This window comes from Coenobita brevimanus, unplaced genomic scaffold (genome assembly GCF_032717465.1).
Source record: "Coenobita brevimanus isolate Jiangsu-jjx unplaced genomic scaffold, ASM3271746v2 jjx.HiC_scaffold_1315, whole genome shotgun sequence".
Classification (NCBI taxonomy): domain Eukaryota; kingdom Metazoa; phylum Arthropoda; class Malacostraca; order Decapoda; family Coenobitidae; genus Coenobita; species Coenobita brevimanus.
Window position 1 is genome coordinate 1 of NW_027642139.1, and position 22,608 is coordinate 22,608.

The 22,608-nt window shown below is 41.9% G+C and overlaps 1 pseudogene; it reads right to left on the minus strand.

Annotated features, from left to right (window-relative positions):
* Positions 1-6,589: 6,589 nt before the first annotated feature.
* Positions 6,590-17,677, minus strand: LOC145389569 (uncharacterized; annotated as a pseudogene).
* Positions 17,678-22,608: the final 4,931 nt, after the last annotated feature.

Consider the following 22,608-nt stretch of genomic DNA (forward strand, 5'->3'; position numbering starts at 1 on the left):
AGTGATGAGAAGGGTGGGTGGCGAACTGAATAAAAGGAAGGCAATGATTGATTATGTGTGTGTGGATGAAAGGATGCGAAAATGTGTAATGGATGCAAGAGCTTATAGAGGTTGGGGGAGTGGACTTTCTGACCACTACTTGGTGGTGGCCAGAATCAAGGTCCAAGTAAATTGGAGAAATAGAAGAAGGGCAGGACGGGAAGAAGGAGTATTTGTAAGGAGAGTGGAAAGGTTACAAGAGGATGAGAAAAATGCATAGTATAAGAGAGAAGTGGAGGAACGATTGGGCAAATATGAATTGCAGCAGATGGGGGACGTGGAATGTGTGTGCAAGATATTTACAGAAGAAATATGACCAGCATGTGATGTGGTGTGGGGGATGAAGAGAAGACGGAGGGGTGTGCAAGGAACAGCGTGGTGGAATGAAGAGGTGAGACAGGCTGTGGCACAAAAGAAGAAAGCATACAATGAATGGATGAGAAATAGGGGCATGGAAGAAGCTGAGAGGCGGAAGAGAGAGTTAAATGTAGAAGAAAGACAGAGGTGAAAAGATTAGTAAGAGAGAGTAAGAAGAGAGCGGATGAGGAATTTGGAAGGAACCTGAGAGAAAGTGGACGGACTGTAGGAAAATGTTCTGGAAAGAGGTGAAAAGAGTAAGACAGGGTGGAAGTGAAGTTAGCTGGGGAGTGAAAGATAAAAATGGTAGATTACTAATGGAGATGGGAGAAAAAGTGAGCAGATGGAGAGAACACTTTAAGGAATTGTTGAACATAGAGGATGGAAGTAATGCGAGTATAAGTGGGTGGGGAATGGCTGGGAGAAGGAGGGAGGTGAGAAGACAAGAAGAAATCAGTAGGATAGAAGTTGTGGATGCAATGAAGAAAGTTAAATTGGGGAAAGCCCCAGGAATTCATGGAGTGTGGTGAAATGCTGAAGTATGGGGGAGAGATAGTATTAGAATGAATGTGGAAAATATGCAGATTGGCCTGGGAGGAAGGTAGAGTCCCGGAGGATTGGAAGTCAGGTATAATTATTACCTTGTACAAAGGAAAAGGGGAAAAAGAAGTGTGTGGTAAACATAGGGGCATCTGTCTTCTTAGTATAATAGGAAAGTGTATGATAGGATACTTATTGACAGAGTTAGAGAAAGAACAGAGGAATTAGTTGGAGAAGAACAGGGAGGCTTTAGGAAGGGAAGAGGTTGTGTAGATCAGATATTCATTCTCAGATCTTTAGTGGAAAAGTTTCTAGAGAAGGGAAAGAAGTTGTATGCAGCTTTCATGGATTTGGAGAAAGCATATAACAAGGTGGACAGACAAGGATTGTGGAAAGTATTAAGAATATATGGAGTAGATGGGAAGTTGCTGAATGCTGTGAAGAGTATGTATGATGGTGCTAAGCCTGCAGTGCATGTAGATGGTGAACTGAGTGAATTTTTCTCTTTGAAGGTTGGGTTGAAACAGGGATGTGTCATGTCTCCATGGTTGTTCAATCTGTACATGGACGGGGTAATAAAAGAGGTACAAGGTAGGGTAGTGGATGCTGGAGTGGCCCTGGTGAGAGAGGGTAGTGTTTGGAAACTCCCAGTACTGTTGTTTGCAGATGATACTGTGTTGTTGAGTGAAGACGAAGGGGAGCTGCAAGGCTTGGTGGATAAGTTTGGGAGAGTGTATAAGAAAAGGAATCTAAAGGTGAATGTAGGGAAGAGTAAAGTGGTCTTTGAGAGAGGTGAAGTCAGTGAATGTACAGCGAGGTTGAATGGTGAGGAATTGGAAAATGTGAGTACGTTTAAGTACTTGGGTAGTGTGATGAATAAGGATGGAGGTTTGGAGGGTGAAGTGCTTGAAAGGGTACAGCATGAAAGAAAGGTTGCTGGTTCCTTGAACGCAGTGATAAGAAACAGGGAAGTGAGCATGGAAGTGAAAAAGTTACTACATGACAGTATTGTGATACCAACTCTAACGTATGGAAGTGAAGCTTGGACGTTGCTGGAAGGACACAAGTCAAGAGTGCGAGAAGTGGAAATGAGTTATTTAAGAGGAGCCTGTGGAGTCACATGGAGAGACAGGCTGACAAATGAGGATATAAAGGAGCATTGTGGTGTGGATGTGGATGTGATAGGAAGCGTTAGGAGGAATACACTGAGGTGGTTTGGCCATGTGGAGAGGATGGAGGGTGAAAGACTGACGAAGAGAGTGTATGTGAGTGAGGTGGAGGGGGAAGAGGGAGGGGAGGCCGAGGATGAGATGGAGGGATGGGGTGGAGAGGTATATGAGAGAGGGGGGTGTGAGTTGGAAGCGGGGTAGTGAAATGACAGGGGACAGGGCGACGTGGAGGCGATTTGTTTGTGGCCACCCCGAACGGGATTGAGGCGTCTGGCAATAGATAGATAGATATATTCTAACTTTTCAATTTTAAAAAGTTGTGTTAACCTTCCAAAAGCTATCCTCAGCTATGTGAGCATGCAAAAATAGTTGAATGCTGCCAGCAGGAGACCTGCAGCAAGGAGTCTCTTTCCTCTATGCATTCAAACTACAGCAGTATAGCACACACATACCGGTACATAGACTTAAACTGCAGCACAACAATCAGGTACGTCATCCAGGTCATGAGGCAATAAAACGGCTTAGATTACAGCCTATCAACTGCAAAAGGGTCATTAAGGCAAGCCTGTAGTCTTCATAAACTCTTTCACTGTTACACATCTCCTCAAGCCTGAATAAAATTATCTAGCAGTAGCAAGAATACAATACTGATGTGACAGGGTTGAAGTGGCTAAGTGTTAACACCAATGCACTTAGTACTGTGCAACACTTCAGATTCTTTGTTGTATTTCAGTTACCAGTCTATTTATACATCTTTCTATTTATAGCCAGACACCTTAACCCTAGAGTAGGTCATGAATAAATTACCTCCATGTCTTCCTGGCTTCTGCCATCAAAGTCCCCTGCCTCCAACTGACACCACCCTCCATACACTTCTCCACCCCATACTTCAACCTCACCCTCAATCTCCTCCTGCCCCACTCACTTTCCACCCCACTCACATTCTCTCCAAGTCAATCTCTCATTCTCCAGTGTCAATAGACTAGGGTGCTTTAATATATACTATGTACTTTTGATATATAATGATCATGTACTGATTATGATAATTCAAATCCCTGCTCTTTGGTTAGATTTAAAAAGGAAAAGGGTTACTTTAGCTACATAATAATAATGAACTGATTACTACTGCAGTACTTCAAAATCTCACTGGTCAAGACATCCCCCCACCAACCTTAACATTCTAAGGTTCCTATAACTCACTCTTAGGTGAAAATTATCAGCTACAGTTAACTAGAACAGAATACTAGAGCTATCTTGACCAAGAGAGGGTTCAACTGTATCTATCAGTAGCTGTCTGACAACTTGTGACATCACCACCCCATAGAGTCTTGGCCTAGTTCTTACATGTACAGTTGCTTGCAGAAGTTCCACTCCTCTTCCTCTCCATTAGGAGCTCTTATCATTATATATGCTTTGGTAAGTCAAGAGCAAATTAAAAATAACTGTTTAACCAACCAAACTGATTACAGTGACTACTTGCAACGATATAATATGACATTATGGGTTACTGAAGGTGAGGAGGAAGAAAAGAACTTTTGCAGAAGACTGTACATACTATAACAATCATTTCGAAGACTTATGGTATATTAAAATTTCCAAGTACTGTACTGTACTTCCCTTAATCACATAGTATACATACAATAATGTAATAGATCCCACAACCTACTACAGTATTGCAAGGCATCGTGTACATCTTACGCACATACATACATACATCATCCGATCCTGTGTTGCCCCATGAGAAGCGTTGGAGCCCAGGGAAAGGCAACTTGGTCTTTACATTTAAGATTAGAGTGACCAGCCTCACTCATCCCTGAGTGGCATTATGTACGCACTGAACAATAAACCCCAACCATCCCTTGGATATAAACTGACAAAGAGTCAATCGGGTTGGAGCACCTTAATTACCCACTAAACCATTAGGTGCCACAGTTTAGTTATATGGTTACCACCCAGCATAGTAAACAGTTTCCTGCTGCACAGGAAACCATTTGGCTTTTCACTCAGTGTACAGTCACCCATAGGCAGAAGGAAGAGGAAAGAAAGAATGAGAGAAAGACATGGGAAGAAAGGAAGGAAAAGAAAGGGAAGCCACCCGAGGGCAGCACTACATCGATCGAGCGGATGGTGAGCGCCCCCACCTACTAGTTAACCTGATGATGATCATGAAAAGCCCTTGAAGTTCCTGTTATCTACCGACCTGTTAATACTGTAACTCGCTGTCTACTGCAGCCTGCTGTCTACCATAACCTGGTATCTAGTGTGATTTGTCAGTTACCTACTGTAATTTGTTATCTACTATAACCTATTATCTACTGTAACTTCCTATGTACTGCAGCCTCTATCTTTTGCAACCTTTTGATTTACTGTAACCTGTTGTATATTGTAACCTGCTGAGTCATATAATGCCTTATGAGCTACCATTATCTATTGTGACTTTCTTGTTACCTTAAAGTACTGTAAACAAATCTTCTCTTCAATTTCTTACAACATACTCAGTCATAACTGGCAATTAGTACTGTTTGTCAAATGAGTGTATAGTTCATTCCAAACAAGAATTATCCTCAGGCACATCTTGCACCCTTCCACATTTCTCCATACTCCCTAATTCTAACTCAGATCACCTGTAATTATAGCCCATTCCAAGTTAGAATGATACCCGTTGTCAAAAGTGAAGGAGTTAATGATGGACTAGTGGTAGGGTGTAAGCTGTGGCTGAATGCAACACTAATTTGGCATGAACTACAATTTTCAAAAATACCAATGAATGAGAATTTTAAATGTGGAAGGGATGTAAAATACCAATGAATGAGAATTTTAAATGTGGAAGGGATGTACACCATATCACACCACTCAAGGGGCAACATGTTTACAAAAATTTTCCAACTGCATCACAATATTTGCAGATTTTTAGGTCACACTCATTTGTTCCTGCTCCACTTCATGTGTACCTTTCAGTATTTCATCTACTCAAGGCATCTTGGTAGTCATACCAACATAATATTTACAACATGAGTAAGATGAAAACTTGCAAGATGACATACATGTATTATCCAACTACAGGTAGCCTCCATTATGAGATGAATGTTAAAATATCACACCATTTTACATGTAATTGCTTCAGTAAATTGGGGAAACCAGTAGACTTTACACGCAGCAATATAACTTTAACTGGCAAATTTTAATTAATTTACTGAGGACTATTAGCTAAAGAGAATGTCAAAAAAGGCCACTTATAGTTGGCTACCTGCATGTTATTCACTGCTCTGTTCATCAGCACATTTGTCTCTGAACATTTGCTACCTGCTTTTCGGAACAAATGTTGGCTGTCATTGCTGCACTGCATAATTCTCAGTAGTCTGTATAAATACTCTAGGTATGATGTCTTAAATAAATGTTCACTTAAACCATAAATAACTGTTCACTTAAACCATACGGGAAATTTTAATAACACTTCAATTAACAACCTGGAAAGTCTTAAGTAACAACTCACACCACAAAACTAAATCTCAAATAACAGTTCTTATACCACTCAGTATGTGTTATTTAACCCGTCACGTCCCGAGCTATTTCGCACCTCCAACACCCGTCAATCCCGAAGTATTTTCGGAAAAATTTTTTTTGGCTAAAACCTCCGCTTTTGGTGAGAAACATCGAAAATTCATAGAGAAATTGCTCACCTGAGGTTTAAAATACTCGATCCAGGTAGCAGTATCTCCTTACCTGACTGGGTTTTCTAACAGGCTGGCACCAAAGAAAACGAGTTCTATGGGAGAGTAACTATTTCACACCACTCATAAAAGGTATTTATTTACTTATTTGGTACAAATATGTAGTACGAGAATATATTGGTTTTCAAACAGTAATATAGGCATTGTAAGCATTGTTTCACTCACTAACTCATCACCATACCTGACCTTTTTTTGCCACATTACCTGATCATCATTTCTGACTGTTTCTTCCTCTAATGCTATGTAAACTTTTTCCTCCACACTGTCATCGATTGGGGAATCACTCTGGCCCTGAATGTCTTTATTGGCCAGGTCACTGGTAACAGGTGAATTGCCGAGACAATGGCGTGCAGGGGGGGGGGGGAAGGTTGTGGTGTAAGGCATTGTCCCTGCTTGGCATCTTGTAGAGGAATAGAGGAAGGTGTCCCGTGTATACATACGAAAAATCACGCACAAAAATTGAAAATTGTGCAAATTATGAACTTGCAATTGCGTGACGTACCAGTATGTCGTCGGGATTGGCAAATGCAAAATGTTGCAACGTATCCATACGTCGACGGGACGTCTCGGGTTAACAGTTCCTGTAAGCCACTCACTCATTTTTAAATAAATGCTCACTTAAACCTCAAGAAAAGGTAATACAAACATGAGCACTAACCACCTGGCCAAACCCAGCAGGTTCAAGGTCATGTCCTGGGTGGTACAAGAGATTTTTCACACACAGGGATCTGCATTAACCCTTTTGGTCCTTTATATTTTATTCTTGCTATCTTTAACAATTTTACTTGGCTGTGGAGGGACTTTTCAAACTGAAGAGGGTTGGATACAGCCTTAACCAGCCCCTTCACAATGAATGATGTTTCTTAAGTTGCATGAAATCATCCAGAGGTATGCTGCTAAAAAGGAAAATGCCATCACAGTACTGAAGAGATCAATTGACTAAATAACAGCTTTGGCTATAGAAGGTGTAGCTCATCCAGAACCTTCTTGACACCATGGGCTACTTGGTCCTTGTACCTGTGTAGGGCCAGCTCCTCTTTCAGTTTGGTGCAGCTATTCTTCTTACTTTCTTTACACTTTCTAGTGAAGTGGGCAACATAGCCACTGCTGGCTGGTACCACCTCCATACTGTTGTACAAGCGTTTCCCTGCCAATAAAAGACTCATAATTAACTATACTATTTTTACTCTAGCTTGGCTGCTGATGGGTCTGCTCAATCAAACAGATTGGGGCAGCTCAACAACAACAACTCTAAGTTGGCCTAAAACTGCCATCTATTAATACTGAGTACTAGGTTGTAAAAATAAATTATCACAAATGCAGTGCAAATCATGAAGAAGAGCTATGGAATGGATGTAAAGTTGTAGCATTATCTTTTTCTGCCACTGATCTACGTGAAATAAGCTGCAAAAGGACTAAAACCTGGACCAAGTTAGGATAAGAAAGAGTATACCTCACTTTTTCATGCAAGTATAAGCACTGCAAGTTATTGCATCCTTCCACAGCACTGACCTGCTGTACCCTCAAGAACCCCATGAGAGAAGACAACTCGTGTGGTGTCCATGTCATTGATCGCCTTGAAAGTGCCAGGAGTAGTGGCCATGTCCTTAGCAGGTCTGAGAGTGTGACGGAGCATCCACAGGTACTTCAGCAATGATGCAGCCTCTCCCTGTGGCTCAAAGTCATCGTAAAATATGTTCCACTGCAGCCTAAAGCCCAACTGTGAAGTTGCAGTCCTGAGGTACACAGGGGAGAGGAGCAAATATAAGGTGCACACCAAAAAATAATGTTACTCTCACCCTCCTTTTTATTCTGACCCATGATAAAGTAATCACACCAAAACATACTGCTACTCTTGCTGTGCTTTACACTACACAAGGGAGAACAGCTATCAAATGGCAAAATTAAACCACAGAACCTGTACATTGTCACACTTGCTGTGCTTTACATTACAAAAAGGGGAGAACAGTTATGATAAAATCGAACCAAAATATACTGCTACTCTCACTGTGCACTGTTCTTTTACTCATAGGAATGGACAACGGAGAAGAGAAAGAAGAAAAAGAAAAGTACAACAGGAACAAGACCAGGAAGGAGAAGAACAAGACTAGAAAGGAGGAGGGAAAAAAAGTGAAATTTGTAGCTTTCCTTAACACTATATGAGCCACTGAAATCTTGCAATGGACATTCCACAGGCAGAACAAAAATAATGTAACAGTCAGTCCCAGATTAACCCCTATGAGGTGTTAGGGCCAGAGGCTCGAGTACCATAGACCAGTACACTTAAGGGCAGACTACTCCATTTAGCAGCATTATAGCATCATTTATGAATATCAAAGGGACTACCACAATCCAGTCCAGACATACTCCGGTTTAACGACACAAATGATTAAGTAAAAACCCATCACTAAATGGGGTATCGTATCTCAGGGTAGATTTAACATGTAAAGTATACAGATGCATTCTTGAGTCTTGGATTTCCCTCAAACCAAGCCATAAACCCACCCAAATGAGTCCAAAAACAAGTTTCTAGCTAACCTAAACCCCCTAAGAGCTTTAAAACAAGCTAAAACAGGCCTAAAAGCAGTTTATAACACACCTATCTCTATCTCTATCTATTGCCAGACGCCTCAATCCCGTTTGGGGTGGCCACAAACAAATCGCCTCCAAGTCGCCCTGTCCCCCGCCATTTCACTCCCCTGCTCCCAACTCACACCCCCCTCTCTCATATACCTCTCCACCCCATCTCTCCATCTCATCCTCGGCCTCCCCTCCCTCTTTCCCCCTCCACCTCACTCACATACACTCTCTTTGTCAGTCTTTGACCCTCCATCCTCTCCACATGGCCAAACCACCTCAGTGTGTTCCTCATAACGCTTCCTATCACATCCACATCAACACCACAACGTTCCTTTATATCCTCATTCGTCAGCCTGTCTCTCCATGTGACTCCACAGGCTCCTCTTAAATAACTCATTTCCATGGCTCTCACTCTTGACTTGTGTCCTTCCAACACAGTCCAAGCTTCTCTTCCATTCGTTAGAGTTCGTATCACAATACTGTCATGTAGTAACTTTTTCACTTCCATGCTCCCTTCCCTGTTTTTTATCACTGCTTTCAAAGAACCAGCAACCTTTCTTCCCTGCTGTACCCTTTCAAGCACTTCACCCTCCAAACCTCCATCCTTACTCATCACACTACCCAAGTACTTAAACGTACTCACATTTTCCAATTCCTCACCATCCAACCTCGCTGTACATTCACTGACTTCACCTCTCTCAAAGACCATCACTTTACTCTTCCCTACATTCACCTTTAGATTCCATTTCTTACACACTCTCTCAAACTCATCCACCAAGCCTTGCAGCTCCCCTTCGTCTTCACTCAACAACACGGTATCATCTGCAAACAGCAGTACAGGGAGTTTCCAAAACTATCCTCTCTCACCAGGGCCACTCCAACATCCACTACCCTACCTTGTACCTCTTTTATTACCCCATCCATGTACAGATTGAACAACCAAGGAGACATGACACATCCCTGTTTCAACCCAACTTTCAAAGAGAAAAATTCACTTAGTTCACCATCCACATGCACTGCAGCCTTCGCACCATCATACATACTCTTCACAGCATTCAACAACTTCCCATCTATTCCATATATTCTTAACACTTTCCACAAACCTAGTCTATCCACCCTGTCATATGCTTTCTCCAAATCCATGAAAGCCGCATACAACTTCTTTCCCTTCTCTAGAAACTTTTCCACTAAAGATCTGAGAATGAATATATGATCTACACAACCTCTTCCCTTCCTAAAGCCTTCCTGTTCTTCTCCAACTAATTTCTCTGTTCTTTCTCTAACTCTGTCAATAAGTATCCTACCATATACTTTTCCTATTATACTAAGAAGACAAATGCCCCTATGATTACCACACACTTCTTTTTCCCCTTTTCCTTTGTACAAGGGAATAATTATATCTGACTTCCAATCCTCCGGGACTCTACCTTCCTCCCAGGCCAATCTGCACATCTTCCACATCCATTCTACTACTATCTCTCCCCCATGCTTCAGCATTTCACCACACACTCCATCAATTCCTGGGGCTTTCCCTGATTTAACTTTCTTCATTGCTTCCACAACTTCTATCCTACTGATTTCTTCCTGTCTTCTCACCTCCCTCCTTCTTCCAGCCATTCCCCAGCCACTTATACTCGCATTACTTCCATCCTCCACGTTCAACAATTCCTTAAAGTGTTCTCTCCATCTGCTCACTTTTTCTCCCTTCCCCACTAGTAAGTTACCATTTTTATCTTTCACTCCCCTGCTAACTTCACTTCCACCCTGTCTTACTCTTTTCACCTCTTTCCAGAACATTTTCTTACAGTCCCTCCACTTTACACTCAAATTCCTTCCAAATTCCTCATCCACTCTCTTTTTACTCTCTCTTACTAATCTTTTCACCTCTCTCTTTCTTTCTACATATAACTTTCTCTTCCGCCTCTCAACTTCTTCCACGCCCCTATTTCTCATCCATTCATTGTATGCTTTCTTCTTTTGTGCCACAGCCCGTTTCACCTCTTCAGTCCACCACGCTGTTCCTTGCACCCCCCTCCGTCTTCTCTTCCTTCCACACACCACATCACATGCTGCACATATTTCTTCTGTAAATATTCTACACACACCTTCCACGTCCCCCATCTGCTCCAACTCATATTTGCCCAATCGTTCCTCCACTTCTCTCTTATACTCTGCCTTTTTCTCATCCTCTTGTAACCTTTCCACTCTCCTTGCAACTACTCCTTCCTCTCGTCTTTCCCTTCTTCTATTCCTCCATCTTGCTTGAACTTTAACTCTGGCCACCACCAAGTAGTGGTCAGAAAGTCCACTCCCCCAACCTCTATAAAGTCTTGCATCCAATATACATCTTCGCATCCTTTCATCCACACACACATAATCAATCATTGCCTTCCTTTCACTCAATTCACCACCCACCCTTCTCATCACTCGCCATGTATACCTGTGGATCATTTTATGCCTGAAGAGGGTATTGGCTATCACCAACCCCCTCCCAGCACAAATGTCCACTAACGCACTCCCATTCTCATCTATCTCAGCAGGCACACCCCACTCACCAACTATTCCATCCACCTTCACATTCCCAACTTTACCATTCATATCACCAATCAAAAGCACTCTATCATTCCTACCCAAAAATAACATCCAAAAATCATCAAAAATAAGTCTGGAAAAATCAGACTAAGTAACCCGTATTCCAAAATGACAGTGTTCACTCCACCTATGACAAAAGCACAATAATGTGTCTAAAAACAGTTTATAAATCAACCTAAACACAAAATTTAAGTCTAAAGTATGAAAAAAAAAAAAAAAAAAATCGTTATACAGGGGTTTCGTCATCATTCAGCGGGGTAGGGTGGTATTTCTTTCCTCATCACTATGCTGGGGTATCTCATCTAGCGTTATCATAATCACAGAGTCTGCCTACATAAATATAAATATATATATATTATATATATATATATATATATATATATATATATATATATATATATGTACAGTACCCTCACGTCCAACAGGGTAATATTGTCATGCATGGGTCCCGTGTTGGACCAAAAACGTGTTGGACAAACAACAGAACTTATGGGGAAAAATGAATTATGTCAGCAACCCTAGGAAAAGACACCCTAAATACCTACCATATACCTTTACATATATCGGTACTACTGTAATTATAATAAATGGTACTGTGCTATGAATGATAACTAACCTTTTGGGATAGTGTTGGTGGGCTTGCTGGGAATGGAAGGTGGTATCCAAGGCTGTAGGTAGTCCTACTGGGTCCCTGGAGGATGGCTGCTGGCGTCACTAGCGGGTAATGGCTGCTGCTCCTTCTCAACCTCCCTCATAAATCCTTCAAAATCACACTCAGAATCACTATCTTCGTCCACAGTCATGGAAGGTCCTGCTTCTGCCTGTCCTAGCACTCTGTAAGCCTTCACTGCTGCCAGGATCTTGTCTTGGTTTTTTATTATGGTCCTCACATTGGCTTCATTCATGTCGTAGGCCTTGGCAATGTCCACTTTTCTCTTCCCTTTCCTCTTCCTCTCGATGCTTTCTAGCTTGGTGGCCTGAGGGAGGTGCCACTGCTTCTTTGGGTTCTCAGAAGGCTTCCTAGGCATCGTGAGCAGGGTAAAATGCAGTAACAAGGGCAGAAAATGCAGCAAGAAAAAAGCACCTTCTAATGCGAATTATGCGACTGAGTGGCGCTGTGGCGGGAGAAATTTAAACAAAACATCACGTGAGAGCAGAAGCGTTTTTAATTGGACAACATCACGATCACCTCACGATAGTGGGCGGGGGAGGCTACTTGATCGGAAGTTTTTATTGGCTGTCAGCATCACAGGAACGACCAGTATGACCATGTTGGATCAGTGGTGATCGTGCTAGAGGCGAACTCTGCGGATTTCGCCCACTTCTCAGAGCTCCATCCGTGTTATGCTACTGCACCCGTGTTACAGTAATTAAACCGAATTAAATCTTACTAATTATTGCTCCCCGTGCTGGACTAACACATGTTGGACGCGAGGGTACTGTATATATATATATATATATATATATATATATATATATATACACACTATATATATATATATATATATATATATATATATATATACACAATATATATATATATATATATATATATATATATATATATATACAGTAATCCCTCCACTTTCCAATGTAATAGAGCCAAAAGCATCTCTGGAAAGTGGGCCCCAGCCTCCTGGACTTGTACTTCCTACCCTGACTCAGAAAAACACCTATACAACTCCCTACTGGACATGCATAGCACCTATTTAAGACTCAAATCACACCAATAAGGGACATAAAAGACTAAAATAAATGCAAAAGAACCAGAGAATGAGGTTTTAGAGGTGAGTTTTTACAATATTAAACATTCTGGGTACTTACAAGTCCCTGGCTCCTGGACTGGCACTTAAGGACCCTAACCCAGCCTAAGTTTGAAAGCCACCTAAATAACTCCCTACTGGGCATGCATAGCACATATTTAAACCTATTTAAGACCCTATTCACAACAATAATGGACATAAAGCATGAAATAAACGAAAAGGAACCAAAGAAAGAGGAATTAGAAGTGGCTGTACCTCAGCCAGGGTACTTACAGCACATCTGTGGCTGCCTTCTCTGGCTTTGGCAGTGGTGAAAATGCTCTTGAAGCACGTACAGTAATCCAGTGTTGTGCAGCACTTACAGTAATTCTTTGCACTGTGAGTTATAATTGTTTAACACTGCACATTGTTAATTGCACCACACCAGTTTCAACTGCCAGTTTCAACCACCAGTGTGCACTCCACAGTTAATCCTTTGCATTCTAAATTCTAATTTCTTAACACTGCACAACACAGTAAATTCCTGTGTGGTCTATTGGAGAGATATTGCAGTTTATTCACTGTTTATTCACAAAAAACGAGCACATATGGCTTCCATTACGATAAACATCTGCTCTCAATTGGAGTTAGGCTGTGACTGTTGATGATTGGGTAATAGAGTTGCCAGATCGCAATGGCCACATTACCAAACTCCTCAATTTTCATTACCAATTTTAACTTTTCATTACCAAATTCGTAAAGCTAGCATTTATTCTTCACTAATTATATATACAAGTGGAAATTCATGTAATCACTCTTCTTATGATTAACAGCATATTATTTTCACGCAATATAGACGAGCAGATCAATCAGAGAGAGCAAACAATCAACCATCTCCATCCTGTGTATCCTCGCACATGTGAAAAATCCATTTGGTATAGCATTATTCTGATTCATTACCAAATGAATTTTTCATTACCAAATTGGCTCACATTTGGTAATGAAAAATACCAAATGGCAACCCTGACAGGGGAGGGAGAAGGGAGGAGGAAGGAAGGGGTGAAGGGTCCATGGTGTAAAGGCCCTCTCCCACTCCTCGGGAGGAAGTGTGGAAGATAAAGTCACGATGTGTCAAAAATCCCTAATCGTGGGTATTCGTCATCAAAATCTTGTCCATTCGTGGCATGGCGCCGATACGTCGCACGAGGTGGAAATTTGTCGTGGGGACCACGACGCTTTCATGCTGCATGAAAACGTCGTGGCCCTCCACGATTTTGTAAAATTTCGCAGATTAGTTGTAAACAACAAGGCGACCCCTCGGCGACATCGGCGATTACCCTGCGTATAAACCGCGTATGATCGCCGACATCGGCGAGGCATCGGCAGTGCAAAAAAACGAAGAGATGTCAAACGGTCATACGGCGGCGTCGGCAATGTATCGGCGATGCATCGGTGAGGTTAATACGACATAGCCTACGTAAACCGTACGATATGTACCGGGTTGTGTGACAGTAATATTTCATCTTATGAATGTCGGTGATATATCGCCGACATTTCGCGGATGAACCGTCGATTAATCGCCTTAAATACGCCGATGACGGCGAGGCACCTGCGATGGCCTCGGCGTTTTGTCTGCGAGGTACGTGCGATGCATTCGCCGACACATCGACGATACATCGTCGACAGCACGCCGCCGTTGTACCTTTATCGCCATTGAGTCGCCATAAAAAAAACCGTTAAAATTTGAATTTAGAATAATGCTTGTGCATTACGCCAACATATCAGCGATATGTTGGCTACTAGTCGCCAGTTATATCGTATACTCCGCCGAGGTTTCGGCGTTTTGTCGTACTGGTGTCGCAGGTATTATGCCGACACCACGATTCTTGGTCAGAATCGTCGACACATCAGCGTCTTCAGCCACTATATTCATCGTGGATTCATCGTGACTATTTACGCCGAAGTGGGGGAGGGCCTTAACAGCTGTTCTGCGCTGCGCAGCAATTACAATTTCCACGTGGGCAAGAATTGGGATTCGGGGGGGGATTTTTTTCTTTTTTTGGCCATTTTTGGGTTCCGAAGGTCCAGGCCCACAATGTCCGGTAAGTGGGGTGTCCGGAAAGTGGGCGTCCAGAAAGTACAGGGATTACTGTATATGTATATATATATATATAGATATAGATATAGACATATACAGTATATAATATATATATATATATATATATATATATACAGTATATATGATTCATAAACCTCCAGGTATCATCTGTGAATACAAAAGGGCTTAGTGGGTGAGATGGTCAAGGAAGTTTGAGAGGTTGTGGTGCTTGGAAAGATTGGCATCTCATCAGGGTCCAAGTGGGCAATGTAACGGTACTGGTGCATGTGACGCAACAGGCAGTCAGTGAAGTAGATGTTCTCTTGGGAAAACATCTTGGTACGCTCCACTTCCGTCCACAGCCTTTATGATACAGGACATTGATGACATGGAAAGAAAAGAAAATAATACCTCAGAATGTACACAAGTCTCACTGTCACATTACACTGGATGAAAAGAAAAAAAAGTATAAGTGAAAGAAGTGTAAATGAACTCATTCTAACTTGGACTGTACCATACACCTGGGACAAAAGTTCACCTATTTCACCTCTATTACTATCACTTCTCTGTGCTCAGCTTGCTGACTGAAAGGGGCTTTGTATGTTTCTCCACTGATCATTCTCTTTGAAATATCATGGAGAAAGGGAAATGACAAACAGCCCACATGTGAAGTATTGTATACACTGTGATTTCATGAGTGAACTTTTATCCCTTAGGTGAACGAACATACCCTAAGTGTGAATTAGATGCAGTGGAACAGTTGGTGAATATTTGCCCCTAACTGTATCTGACTCACCTTCGCATGCTTGGTTCATTGATGTAAGGTGGGGGATACTGGTAGTCTGTGAGGTGAACAAACCCATCCTGCTGGTAGTACTGAAGAACTTTCGTCACATTGGGATGTACTCCACTGTCATAGAGAAACACCCGACCAAACCCCATGGCCCTAAGGAGTTCCCGCCACTCCACCATGCGCCAGGAGAAGTCCTGGCTGTAGTAGTAGAGGGCAGGTCCACACACTGCCGGCACCCACCCCTTCTTCAAACTGCATATGCAACAACAGGTTATTACAGTAAAACCTCCATAAGTCAGAACCCTTTTAGTCAGGATTACGCTTAAGTCAGCATGGCATATGATATTCATTAATAAGAGTAAACTACATTTTTCCAAAGAATCGTCATAAAAATCCCAGAAAGGACTCCCCTAAGTTGTAAAATGTCAACTAATGGAAGCCCAATCTCAGCATGATGCACTAGGTTCATCATGTTTTAGCCTGTGAGGGCCTATCATCCACCTCCTGCAACTGCAATTATGGTTAGAAAATGTTGCACAGAAATGAGTACATTGCACAGATGCAATCATGTTTCCCCCACCTCTATATCCTATCAAAAGGTCCTCTTTATGCTTGGATTACAACCTCTGCAAACATGGTAAGTGATTTTTTCTGGTTAGTAGGAAGGCCTCACACTTTCCATGTAGGAATTTCAGTGAAGTCAGAATAACCTTAGCCCCTATTATTCAGACTTAAAGAGGTTTTACTGTAATGCTGTACAGCAACCACATGTTATAAGCTCCTTATTTTGACATTATATTGTGCAATTAAGTCCACATTATACAATACTACAGATAACTGTTTATTAAAGCTCCACTGCTACCAATATAGCTGAACTGCTAGTTCCCTACTGCTGTAGTATGGATTAAATGGACATTGTTAACACTTATAATATTCTGAAACATAACTTAAAATAAGGCCAGTCTGTAAAATAATACCTTATGACAGGGGGGGGGAAAGGAAGACAAATCCATATCCTATCTCAGGTGTACGAACTCCAAGGCTAGGCTACTGTTGAATCCATTATGATGCCCTCAATTTACCACTTGATTTAAACAACACATCCCAATCACGAAGAAAGTAATACCTTTACTGGCCTTTGTTAATGACAGTGACAAGTTACCTTTGTGGGTCCTTGGGTGCCTTGCCAGTGACATAGGCTGATGGTTCTCGCTCCCTCGCACCCTCCACCTGCAAAACAATTCAACTTAAGTCACATTTCTCCACACAACAAATACTGTACCATAAGTACTGTTAAATTGTAATCACTTCTGGGAGCAAAGGAAACAGCTCCTGAATTATGGTAGTACAGTTTAAATAACAATTCTGTAATTTTGTATTATTCTCTGACATGTCACTCATTAATGTCATATGAACTTACTCTGAACATTTATCATCAGTTACCAGACACATCAAAACTAATTTGTTTCCAGAGTTCAGGATCCTATCAATGGGCAGCCAGGCCATCATCAGGCAGCAATTAGACAGACTGTAAGGTCATTTCCCAGACCTGCTATCAGCAAGAAAATAAAATTCAAGATGTGTAATAAGACTTCTACAAGTGCTAAAAGTCACAGCTCAGACTTTGAGTGTGTACCCTACTGTGAACTAGTAATGAAAATTAATATTAAAATCATTAATTATAATGACTGGAGAGGTATACAGTTTAAGAGAGGGGTGTGTGAGCTGGAGGGAGAGCAGGGAAATGGTAGGGGGCAAGGCGACATGAAGGCAATCTGTTTCTGGTCACCCTTTCCAGGATTAAGGTGTCTGAAAATAGATAGACAGATAAAACAGACAATTAAAATGAGGATTTACTGCATCCAAGAGTGATATTTCCTAGAAGGGCATTACCTTAAGGAGATTAGTGGCTGTGGAGCAGGGAGTGTCAACAAGGGAGATGGCTACAGGGGTGTCTACAGCATCAGGTGGCAGGGGGCATGTCAACATGTACGGCATCTGACGGTTGCTGTTCTTCCCTTGGTAGTCCATATGAACTGGGTAACAGAGGCAAATTAACTGGCCATATATGGTGCATGTAGCACTGATTTCAGCACCTTCTATCCATGCATTGAGGGTAAAAGAAGCAAATCTGATGGCACAACACAGCACACATAATGCTGATTTTAATCCCTTCATCTACATATAATGTAATGGTTAAGACATACAAGGCAGCTGGCCACTTACGGTGAGTTTTCAAGCTAGGCCTATGAGAATTTGATGTATGCTTTTCCAATGTAAGCAGCTGATGCAAATGACAAACTTCTCCATTTAGGTAGCATTGTCACCACAAATGGAAACTGATATAAGTGGATATAATTTGTGATAGTATTTGCTGCTTTAAACCTCTTTGATGTCATTGGCTGTCTGTTCTGCTTCTGTACAGCAGTGTATGTCCTTAGAAAGTACTTAAGTAGGCAAGTTGAGGTCATGAATGAACAGGAAAAATAGAAGTCAGCACAGATATAGTTAACACATCAGCCTTATAATGGGCTGATGGGGCCAACTTAAGTAACTCTCATGTACTTGGTATGCTTAGTTTGCATATTTGTTGAGTATCTCTCGGGTCTTCAATTTGATGGCCTGTATGTACTGGTTAAGAGAAGCAAATTAGTTGGTAATGTAAGTGTTGTGTTGAATTTAATTCCTTCAAACCATGTGTACTGGGTAAAAGATCCAATTTATTTGGTATGCATTGTGATAATTTTAGCCCCATAAATCTGACAATGTACAGTTACAGCTGTCATTCATTCAAATCTGTTTCTCTTAGTCTATTTTGCTAGAGATCTCTTTCATATTATCAGTGCCAAATACTGAAGAAAATTCCTGTGCCACAGCACACAGCAATGCATGTTATGAAAACCATCCTCCAATATGCACTAAAAGAGAAATCATAATTACCCATAGTATCAGCTATGTACACCAATATCCACCATGGAACAGAACATAAAAACATAATTGAAAATGATGGACTCAGTAACTCAGTTGGCTCTTACTAGGCAGCTGCTAAAGTTATTATTACATTAGACAAGTAAGCCATGAATACTCTGAAGCAAAGGCAGAAGATTTCCCTTCAACCAAAACTGCCAAGAGTATATTTACCCTGCAAAAGTGCTGATACATGATCCATTTAAACTTCATGTATTAAAGATTATATCATTTTATACACAGAACAGTTTTTTTTTCCTTTAATGAAATTTTTGGCATTACAGTACTTATGGTTGTTATGCAGTAACTATCTGATGAGGGCAAGAAATCTGATGGTACTTGAAATCTATACTCTAAGCTCAAGTATAGTAATGTGGAGTGAAGTACAATAACAAATATTCACTAATTATATAGCAAATGTTCATCCATCCATCCATCATCTAATCCTACCGTACATTGCCCCATGAGGAGCGTAGGGAGCCCGGGGCTGGGAAAGTTGGTCCTGGAATTTAAGATGAGAGTGACCAGCCTCACTCATCCCTGAGTGGCATTACGTGAGCAATAAACCCCAACCACCCCTTGGAAAGTTCATATTACATCTCTTGTAAAATCTGTTTCCAAGAGATTGGGTGTGCTAAGCCGACTCCGCTCTTTCTTTACCCCCTGCACAATTGTTGACTATATACAGGGGTTTTATCTGCCCCTGTGTGGAGTACAACTCTCATGTGTGGGGAGGCTCCCCACATACAGCTCTTCTCAATAGGGTGGAGTCAAAGGCTTTTCGTCTCATTAACTCTCCTCCTCTTACTGACTCCCTTCAACCTCTCTCTTCACTGCACTGTTGTATCTTTATCTCTTTTCTATCGCTACTTTAATGGTCACTGCTCCTCTGAACTGTCTGCTTGCATTCCTCCACCTCTACCGATGGGCGCGTAGCACCCGTCTGGCAGCAAACTCTCATCCCTTTTCTGTCCAACCCTCTAATGCAAGAGTTAACCGTTACTCCCAGTCTTTCATTTATGCAACAGGTCAACTCTGGAACTGTCTCCCTCTGCCTGTATTTCCTGCTGCCTATGATCTCCAAAAGGCCCTTTCAAACGCAGTGTGTCCAGCCATCTCAAAATGATCGGATCTTGAATTTGGCTCTCTATTTTATTTTGTTTTTCACTTGGAGGGAACTGTTACTACGGGCTCATGGCCTTTGGTTCCTTCTTCCTCGCATAAAAAAAAAAAAAAAAAAAAACACCAGGAGCCAAAATTTTGTTATGTGGTTACCACCCAGCATAGTAAATGGTTTCCTGGTGTACAGGAAACCATTTGGCTTGTCACTCAGTGTAGAGTCACCCAAAGGTTGAAGGAAGAGGAAAGAATGAAGGAAAGAAAAACACAAGAGGGAGTGTAAAGTAACCCGCAGGCAGAAGAAAGAGGAAAGAATGAAGGAAAGAAAGACAGAAGAGGATGGATGGAAAGAAGGATGGAGGAGAGGAAAGGGCAGACACCCGAGAGCAGCACCACATCAAGTGAGTGGATGGTAAGCATCTCCACCTACCACAATAGCAAATGTTAATATACAGAATTAATCTTGGAGCAGACTGGGGTTGTTAACTTCCCCATGCATATCACAAAAGGTTAATATCCCCAATACATTATCAGAAGTGCTGACAAGTCATACTGGCAATCACTGACTATGGTAGGCACAACAGTTAAAGTGCAATGTGGCAACTAGCTTAATAACTAGCCACCAAATCATAATTCTTGTGCTGGAAACTAAGACACATGCATACTGAGTCCAAGTCCAAACTAAGATTCTCATACTTACAAATAATGTACAATTAACTTTGCAGTATACACTAAACATCAACAGCAGCACTGCCAGGCCCAGTATGGGGGTTCCTTAAAAGGAATCATAGCATCATGTGATGTGAGTTAATGGGCTGGCACACAATGAAAGCATAAGAATGGTGGAAGTTGTCCAGTCTCTCTGTTTACTGTTCATTCGCTCATTTCTTTTTAAAGGCTCCAACATGCTTGCATGCATTGGCCTTGGTCACCTAATGGCAGCTTTCCATGCTGCTCGATCTCTGGCAGCTTCCCTGATCACTCCCTTATCCCTGAGGTCACACACACAATCACCTCCTCTCAGGTCTTTTCAGTCTACCTCTCACAGCCCTACCCCAAACAATAAAATTTCTCACTATTTCTGCACCAAATTATCCTACCCCATCCTCTCGACATGCCGAAACCATCTCAATCTACCTTCTCCTCATCACAACCCCAATACTCCAGTCCCATCCTACCCCCTCAACTCTTCCATCGTAAACCTGGCCCCTCCCCACCTCCTGGCCTCACACTCAAGGATGCACTGCACATCCACATAATCACTGTCATTTCTTTTCTTTTTTTTTTTTTTTTTTTTTTTATGGGAGGAAGAAGGAACCAAAGGCCATGAGCCCGCAGTAACAGTTCCCTCCAAGAGAAAAAAACAAAATACAATAGAGAGCCAAATTCAAGATCCGATCATTTTGAGATGCCTGGACACACTGCGTTTGAAAGACTGGAGATCATAGGCAGGAGGAAATACAGACAGAGGGAGACAGTTCCAGAGCTGACCTGTTGCATGAATGAAAGACTGGGAGTAACGGTTAACTTCTTGCATTAGAGAGTTGGACAGAAAAGGGATGAGAGTTTGCTGCCAGACTGGAAAGCTACATACTCGTACGTAGAGGTGGAGGGGAATGCAAGCAGACAGTTCAGAGGAGCAGTGACCATTAAAGTAGCGTATAGAAAAGAGATAAAGATGCAACAGTGCGGCGAAGAGACAGAGGTTGGGAAGGGAGTCAGTAAGAGGAGGAGAGTTAATGAGACGAAAAGCCTTTGACTCCACCTCTATTGAGAAGAGCTGTATGTGGGGAGCCTCCCCACACATGAGAGTTGTACTCCACACAGGCTGATAAAACCCCTGTATAGAGTCACACTGTGCAGGGGTAAAGAAAGAGCTGAGTCGGCTTAGCACAATCCCAATCTCTTTGGAAGCAGATTTTACAAGAGATGCAATATGATCTTTCCAAGATAAGTCCCTGAGTAAATGAAACCCCAAGCATGTTCTAAGGATGATGCAGGATTAATCTGAATATTATTAAACATTAGTGGGTATACCTGTGGAAGATTTTGTCGGGTTGATAGGTGTGTAAGAACTGAGTCTTAGAAGCATTAAAGACAACCATATTATTTCTTACTCCCAGTCAGAGATATGAGCCAAGTCAGACATTAGGTGTGCCATAGCCTCATCCCTTGTTTCTTGAAGTAACTGTTGAGATGGGCGTTGTGGAACCGAATGGAAAGGTGAAGGGTGGAGTCATCAGCGTATGAGTGGATAGAGGTTAGATGTACATGCTTAGAAGATCATTGATGAATAAAAGGGAAGAGAGTTGGTGGAGTAGGACAGAGCCCTGAGGAACACCACTGTTGATAGGATCTAGGAGAAGAACGATGGCCGTCTTCACGACAGCAGCTATAGAACGACCAGAAAGGAAGCCAGCGATGAAGGTACAGATAGAAGGACAGAAACCGTAGGAGGGCAGTTTGGAAATTAAAGATTTATGCCAGACTCGATCGAAAGCTCATGGAGATGTCAAGTGCAATGGCAAAGCTTTCGCCAAAGTCCCGAAAGGAGGATGACCAGGAGTCTGAAAGGTAGGGAGAAGATCGGCCAGTGGAGCGTCTCCTGACGGAACCTACACTGACGATCGGAAAGAAGGTTGTGATAGGAAAGATGCCTTGTAAATTCTTTATTAAGAATTGACTCGAAAACTTTTGAAATACAGGACGTTAAAGCAATTGGACGATAGTTGGAGGGTTGGGGAGTGGTCACCCTTCTTTGGGACTGGCTGAATGAGAGCAAACTTCCAGCAAGAAGGAAAGGTACAAGTTGACAGACAAAGGCGAAATAGTTTGCCTAGGCAGGGTGTAAGCACAGAAGCACAGTTTTTGAGAACAACAG